The sequence below is a fragment of the Octopus bimaculoides genome, chromosome 6 (genome assembly GCF_046866305.1).
Source record: "Octopus bimaculoides isolate indiv1 chromosome 6, ASM4686630v1, whole genome shotgun sequence".
Lineage (NCBI taxonomy): Eukaryota > Metazoa > Mollusca > Cephalopoda > Octopoda > Octopodidae > Octopus > Octopus bimaculoides.
The window spans coordinates 69422889-69431225 of NC_142933.1; the positions used below are offsets into that span (position 1 = coordinate 69422889).

The 8337-nt window shown below is 39.3% G+C and overlaps 1 long non-coding RNA gene across 1 annotated transcript in view; it reads left to right on the forward strand.

The window, feature by feature from the left end:
- The first annotated feature begins 6184 nt into the window (after positions 1-6184).
- The window catches only part of LOC128248136 (uncharacterized), a 135851-nt gene continuing 133698 nt past the window's right edge, over positions 6185-8337 (forward strand). The window contains exon 1 of the long non-coding RNA XR_016242303.1: positions 6185-6741. This is a non-coding gene — a long non-coding RNA (uncharacterized LOC128248136). The remainder of the gene's footprint in view (positions 6742-8337) is intronic.

Genomic DNA, 8337 nt, shown 5'->3' on the forward strand with positions numbered 1-8337 from the left:
TTTCAAAACTGGAGAACCCATGAGTATGGCTTTTAATGGTACACTTCTAGAACTGTCACCACGACTGAAATTTCGGGCTTTACATAGTTTTTTTCATAAATGGCTTTCGTTTTGTCCTGTGATTTCTTCAAATGTTCTCTGGCAACCTCAGTAGCTTTGGAAGGTCGGTTTCGAAAAGTAGACACATGGTCTAGCGAGTTCAAGTGGGATTCAGGACTCTCAGAAGGGCTTGGCTTAATGCTAACATGTGGATCAGACAAAACCTTGGACCCTGCTAAATCATTTCCAACAATCGAGTCTACACCTGAAACTGGGAGAGTTTTCTTAACACCAACTTTCACCAAACCAGACACAAAATCTGACTGCAAATCAACAAAATGAAGAGGTGCATTTGAAATTCCACTAATACCCTCTAATAAAACATCAGAGTTAGCAGACGACACGTCCGAGAAAGGAAGAGTACCTTCCAACACTAGAGACTGGAGTGCGCCTATGTCCCTAAAAATAGTGATGGGTCGTAATGTGGACTTATCACCCTTAAGCGAGATAAACCCTTTTGAAATAAAAGGCAAGTACCCCTCCTCATTGTTAATAATATCGGAAATAGGCTGAGAATTGATATTCACAAAAGCGTGTGGAAAGGGTTGTGACTGATTTTTTAACTTGACCTTTTTACACTCAGAAATCAAATGGCCTGACCTTCTACAATATCTACAAATAATTGTTGAATGAAAATTTGAATCAGATTTAGAAACAAAAGGACTGGTTGACTTTCTTAACTCTGAACCACTGGACTTGTTAGGATTCGAACCTGACCGAGCTGGATAAATTATTTTACTTGTCCGACCTACCTCGAAATTATCCGGATGATAATAACCATACAGCTTGAACTCATGCTTATGAGTAATAGAGTAATCCTCTGCTAAACTAGCTGCTTCTTGTAACTGTTCTACTCTCAGCTCTTCCAAATAAGTCTTAATATCAATATGAACACACTGTTTGAACTCTTCTAATAATATAAGCTACCTCAATTTGTGAAAATCTTCCCCAACTTCTTTTGACACACACCACCTATGAAACAAATTTTCCTTCTCTCTAGCAAATTCTACTTAGGTATCCTCACTTCTTTTCTTGGACTGCCTGAAGTTTTGTTTATATGCCTCAGGGACCAGTTCATACGCTTTTAGAATAGCCTGTTTGACCACCTCGTAACTCAAACTTGCTTCGTTCGATAAAGCCGAATAGACTTCCTGAGCCATGCCTTTTAAAACACTTTGTATTAACATTGTCCAAAGCTCTACAGGCCATCTCAAATTTACTGCCACCTTTTCAAAATGAAGGAAAAATTTATCAATATCTTCTTCACTAAATGGAGGCACAAGTCTAATATTTTTCGCTACATCGAAATCTGTCTGACCACGAGTAGTATCCAACTTTCTACTCTGTAATTACATTTCTTTCAATTTTAATTCTTTTTGAATTTCCATTTCCCTTATTGCTTTTTGAAATTCTAATTCTAATTTCCTCAACTCAAACGCATCTGTTTTCTCTGGTTTCAACAATGACAAAGCCGAATCTTCAAAAATTTCTTCATCAACCAAATGTTCCAAAACCATTTTGAAAAGCTCTTTCTTTTTCATGGTAGACTTAGTCTCATCCAGATCGTAATGCTTGGCCAATAACAACAATTCTGATTTTTTAAAATCTTCAATTGCTCCACACTGGGAAATTCAATAAATTCTTCAACCTTAAATTCCCTGATTAAATACTGGTTTCACTAGAAGAATTTCGAATGTTGATACAAAATTATGCAGGTAATATGTGTATTTTAGCAGTAGAAATTTTGTAGATAGCCTTTTTTTCTTTTTTTTTAATTCAAATCGATCAATTCATAGGTGAATAGTAAAGTTGTTTTACAATGTGTGTGCGAGAGTTCAGTTTCCCAGACGAGCCCCCAATTTGTTACGATCAGACAAATTAATAATGTAAGAAAAGGGATAAACTTCTGATCGCAACAACAAAGTGTTCAAACAGGCAAGTAAATGTTCATATATGGAGATTATGTCCAGTTTCAAGGTAGGCAGTGGCCGGTCCGACCCGTATGCAGCTCCGTCTCTCGTTCTGATTCTATTCACGCTGTCTTCCCCCACTCCCCCTTTTTAACAGAAAGTACGAGATTACCTGCCTTGCTCGTTAACAGGAAGTGAACGAGGTTACCTGTCTCATACTATGCTAACTTCCTGTATATATATATTTGGTTATTCATACCGACGTTATTTCACTTTTGCCAAACGGTCGTTGACAAACGTTTATCTCGCCACCTTCGGAAAATATAGGGTAAGTTCTCACCTTTCATTATCTTATAGGTATACATAACAGTATGTATGTATAGTCAATCTCATACATTTGTTATCCTGCATTTTGATCTGATGACCGTGATATTACATAACTTCAAAAACAAATACACACACAATAAAAGCAAATGTCGAAGGTAGGGGTTAATCATTACCGCCCAGACAAAATGCTTAGCACTATTTCTTCCAACAAGGTGGCGAGCTGGCAGAAACGTTAACACGCCGGTCGAAATGCTCAGCGGTATTTCGTCTGCCGTTACGTTTTGAGTTCAAATTCCGCCGAGGCCGACTTTACCTTTCATCGTTTCGGGGTCGATAAATTAAGTACCAGTTACGCACTGGGGTCGATGTAATCGACTTAATCCCTTTGTCTGTCCTTGTTTGTCCCCTCTATGTTTAGCCCCTTGTGGGCAATAAAGAAATAAGAAACTGAAGGGAGCTGGCAGAGACGTTAGCATGCTGGGCGAAATGCTTAGCGGTATTTCGTCTACTGCTACGTTCTGAGTTCAAATTCCACTGAGGTCGGCTTTGCCGTTTATCTTTTCGGAGTCCATTAAATAAGTACCAGTTACGCACTGGGGTCGATGTAATCGACTTAATCCTTTTGTCTGTCCTTGTTTGTCCCCTCTATGTTTAGCCCATTGTGGGCAATAATGAAATAAGTATTTCTTCCAACTCATCACGCACTGAGTAATGTCACCGAGGTCGACTTGTTCTTCATCCTTTTGGGGTTCGTAAAATAAGAACCAGTTGAGCGCTGGGGTCGATGAATTCGGATTTTCTCTCCTCCAACGTATCAGACCTTGTGCCAAAATTAGAAAGAATTGTTTTGATCCCGAAAAAGGCAAGGTCGATAAATAAAGTACTAGTACTAGTTGAGAACTGGGCTCGAAGAAGTAGACTTAGCCTTCCCCTCAAAATAATGCTGGCCTTGTGGCAAAATTAGAATTATCTTGATCCCGAAAGAATGAAAAGCAAAATTGTCCATAGATGGATTTGATCCCCAGAACATAAAAGGGATAAATATAAACACGAGTTATTTTGCAGAGTGCTTCAATTGATCCTGCCAATCTAATAATTCCTTCAATCGTCACAAAATGCGTCTTCTTAAACATAATATACGATAATTCTTACGATTTTGTGTCATACGTCATCAGGTGATCATTTCTACTTACAAGCCTCACAAACTGTCCAATTGCTTCTTCCCTTCTTCCCATTACCGCCTACCACTTCTACCTTCGTAATAACGTCTTCATACATGTCGGTATTCTTAACACGGTTCCAACTGACCCGCCGCCGTCTTTAACCAGCTTAGAATAAATCCTTATAAATTAGTCTTTGTATGAAAATCTTTTGTTATCTTATCTTATCTAAGGTGATTGGCAGGCTCTTGGTGTGACGTTATAATTTATTAGCGGGGCTTAAGTGAAACATAGTGGCGTTGGTATGATGACGAAAATAGTGGGAATGAGAGAAGGGTTGGTGGTAGTAGTAGTAGTGGTGGTGTGATGGTATTAGTGTTTGTTTTATCCTCACCAATAATGTGTCCTGCACTACATTGTCCGATCTGTCCTGTTTTAAAAATATCCTTCGAACTTACATAGGTGTGATTTGTGGGAAACTTGGCTGCTATTTCTAGCAGATTCGGTGACTACATAGCAGGTTTACTTCAGTGACAGTGGACGGCGGTCACATTGGTAATAACGATGGAGGAAGTACTAAAGTTGCTGCTTTCGTTGTTGTTGTTGTTGTTGTTGGTGGTGGTGGTGGTGACGCAAGTGGTTGATGGTGTTAGTGAACGTCGTACTACTTGTTATAATGGCGTTGATGCTGGCGATGATGGTATGATGGTGACAACAAAGGTAATGGTGATGTCTATGGTGGTGACGGTGGTGGTAATGGTGGTGGTAGTAGTGGTGGTGGTTGTAGTGATTGTGGTGGTTGTGGGTGGTTGTAATACCAGCAGCACCAACAGCAGTAGTAGTAGTAGTAGTAGTAGTAGTAGCGATGATGATATAGATGTAGCGTTGGTGTCCACCAATTTTTGATACGTTGTTTTTATTGTTGATTCTGTAATTCTACGTTATACATACATACACACACATACATACAAACATACACATGCGTACATACATACATTCACTTACGTACACGCATCCATCCATCCATACATACATATATACATACATACATATAGATGGAGCCTTGCATCTTTGTTGGGAAATGGCTCCCTCCTCAGTGGAAGATTCATAATTGAAAAATAGAAGAGACGCATACATTTACACATACATACATACATACATACATACATACATGCATGCATACATACATGCATGCATACATATATACACATATACATACACGCATCCATACATACATAAATACATACATGCATACATGCATGCATACATATATACATACATACGAGTTTGCCTATGCGTGTGTGTATGTGTGTGCATATATGTACAAGTGTGTGTGTGTGTGTGTGTGTGTGCACATGTGTATGTGTGTGTATTTCTATGAGTGTGTGTGATTGTAAGTTTGTGTGTGTACGTGTCTGTACATATATGTGTGTTTGTGTGTGACTGCGTGTGTGTTTGTGTGTGGGTGTGTGCATATGCGTTTGTGCGTGTGTGTACGCACATATGTATGCGATTCTATAAGTGTGTAATTGTAACTTAGTGTGTGTTTATATAGACATATAAACAAAACCGGCATGAGCTCCGCCTAGTTGACTTACCCCCAAACACACCACATGTGAGACCCTTACGACTAAATAGTTCAAGACAGCATTTCTTCAAACGTGGGACTATGAGAATTGAAAAGGGGACGGACAAAGTGACACATTTAATAAAGTTAAAGTGGTTTTTAAATTTCAAACCTGTCCAAGACCATGGCAAAGTTAGAGGAATTCTATAGTCGCAAACTTATACTTATGAATGGGCTGAAATGTGTGAGAGGGACGAATATTTGTCAGTTAGGAGAGCACTGGGTACAGGGAACCATTCAAATTTTGCAATGGAGCAGGCATAACTGTGTGATTAAGACTCTCGCTTTGTGACCACGCAGTTTCGAACCGGTCCCACTGAATGACACCTTGGGCAAATGTTTTTTGCTACAGCCCGACCGGTGCCTTGTGAATGAATTTGGTTGACGAAAACTGTGTAGAAGCCCGTTGTTTATGTATACATACATATATATATATATATATATATATATATGGGAGAATATACGAAAAAACAACAACAGACGAGGACAGGTGGTGTAAACAACAAAAGGATGTATTAGTATGACGCTCGGGAATACGGAAAGTCTTTGACGTTTCGAGCTAATATATATATATATATATATATATATATATATATATATATGGGAGAATGTACGAAAAAAACAACAGACGAGGACAGGTGGTGTAAACAACAAAAGGATGTATTAGTTTGACGCTCGGGAATACAGAAAGTCTTTAACGTTTCGAGCTACGCTCTTCAACAGAAAGAATACGGAGAAAAAAAAAATTGGGAGAAAGAAAATTGAATGGTCTTTGGTCAACGATCTATCATGGCTTGTGTGTGTGTGTGTGTGTGTGTGTGTGTGTGTGTGTGTGTGTGTGTTAAGCATGTGATATATTGGGAGAATTCACGGATCTTTTTTAAAACGGGGGCCACATTTTTCATTAATGTTTTACGTAGTGTTTTTGGTACGGAAAGACTTTCAAACTTCGTATACTTATCTATTTTGTGTTATAGAACAGAAAAATATTTTTGTATTCGAATTTATTTCATGTAAAAAATTGTCTTATTTCGATAATTTCAACCAATCACTGACAAGTATTCAGTTGTTTATATTTACTCCTTTGGCTGTTTTATTTGCTTTTTTCATTTTAAATTTGCTTTTTTTCATTTTCTTTTTTTTTCTTCGTTTTATTTGCTTTTTTCTTTTTAAATTTGCTGTTTTACCCTAACCCTATCACCGATAGAATTGTTTCAGAATCGTTTGTTTCTGTAGTCGGCACTTAATGTATATCGGCTGAATGTACGTCAGTGATTGGTTGAAATTACAGAAATACGACAACATGGAATAACTTAGGGATTTCTTTTTTTTAAGAAGACTAAGAGAAAAAGATGTTTTATATGACACATTCTACCAGTGTTCCAAGTTTCAAAGTGTTTCGTTAATGAAAAATGTGGCCCCCGTTTTAAAAAAGATCCGAATTCACAAACAGGCGCAGGAGTGGCTGTGTTATAAGTATCTAGCTTCCGGTCTTGCGCGTTGGCTATTTCCTGTAGACACGAGGATCAGAGTGAACTGGTGTTTTTTTTAACTCCGTCCAAAATGGAACTTTGAAGTCGACCGAGTTCATGAAAGAAATTAGTAAAGCAGCTAAAAGGTAGGAGAAATTTGTTTTTGGAGTACGTTATTTTATTGTTAATTTTTACAAGTAGGGTATCTCCATTTTTTTTCTCTTTTGGTTGCGTTTGTTTTAGTAAAGAATTATCGGTGGGCGTTACCTCGCCGCAAGAATTCTTTCTATCTTTTGATTTTTCTGAAGACTTTTTGTATTTGGAAGACTTTTTCTAAACGGTCATTTGTTGTTTGCTGCAAAGTTCGCGGCGAACATCTGTTTTTATGCCAAAAGTCATTATGGATTACCTGGGATTGCCAGGATTTCGAATAGGCCAAAAGACATTTAATTCGAACACGGCAAATTTAGCGGTGTTGTAAAATCAATTATTGAAAATAGGAAAAATTTGAAAATTACGACAACTGGATTATACTACGAGCACCACTAATTGTGAACCATTATTAAATTACCTATATTGGAGTACACAGGACTGGTCAGGAGTTCAAATACGCCAGAGGACATTTAACTGTGAACTTTGTTTTTTTTCTTTTTTGTTTGTTTATTATTTTTTTGCAGTTAAAATATGAACAATAGAAAAAACAATACTGCTTTAGTGTGGGAAATTAACCCACCCAAAGAACGGGTGACAGACTTGGAAAGGAGGACGGTGGTGCTAAGGACTTATTCAAAGTCCTTGGATACCATTGTCCCCTTTCCTAGGCTAGAAATAGAAAAGCAGCTGACGGAGTACATGCCGATGATAAAGCACATCGCCAGGGGTTCCAAATATGCAACCATATGGTTGCTGTTTGGAACCCCAGAGATGGCGTGTAAGTTCGCTAGTCAGCCCCTGGAGGGGGAAAAAATTTTATTCCTCCCCTCTTATTGTGGGAGAAAATGTAAGCGGGCGTTTGTCTGCGGGTTGCCACCTGGTTTAAAAGAAAGTTGGTTGGCACCAGAGACACTAAATTGTTAAATGTAAAATTGTTACCATCTGCTGACTAGGTTGGGGCTAAGGCCATATTAACGTTGTAGACCCAGTTAGACGATAACAGTGTGGTCTTTCCAGACTACTTGACCATGGCAGGTTCTAGGTATCCTGTAATCCTTGAAGGACGACCTTCCAGATGTCACGGATGCCTGGAGCCTGGTCATTTGAAGAAGGATTGTCGCCGAGACACGAAAGTGACCCAGGAGCAGACACCCATTAAAAAAAGTAGTCCTGCTCTGCCGGAAAAAAGCAGGATAAAGAAAGTGTGCCCGTCGACCCCCTATTGGAGGGGAGATGGTGAAAATCGTGGAGGCAGAAGCCTCCACGAATAGAAAAAGCAAGATGAGCAACGTCAGTTGCTCACCACCTAAAGAGCAGTCTGCGGATGAAGAGATGCCCGCCCCCCGAGTATCCCGGCAGAGGCCCCAACCCCCGCAAACGAAAAAAGAGGGAAAAGGAAAAAAAAAGAAACGAGAGACGGTCAGTGGAAGTCACTGCGCCGTCGACCGAACCCGAGGCCTCTCCGGTGGGAAGTGTGCCCCCGGAGAGGAAAACTCTGCTAGCGGAAATTGTGCCGATGACAGAGTGGCGTGACGTCCCTCCCAGTGTGGATAATGATTGTTATCCTGTACTATGAGGGAGGGGCGGTG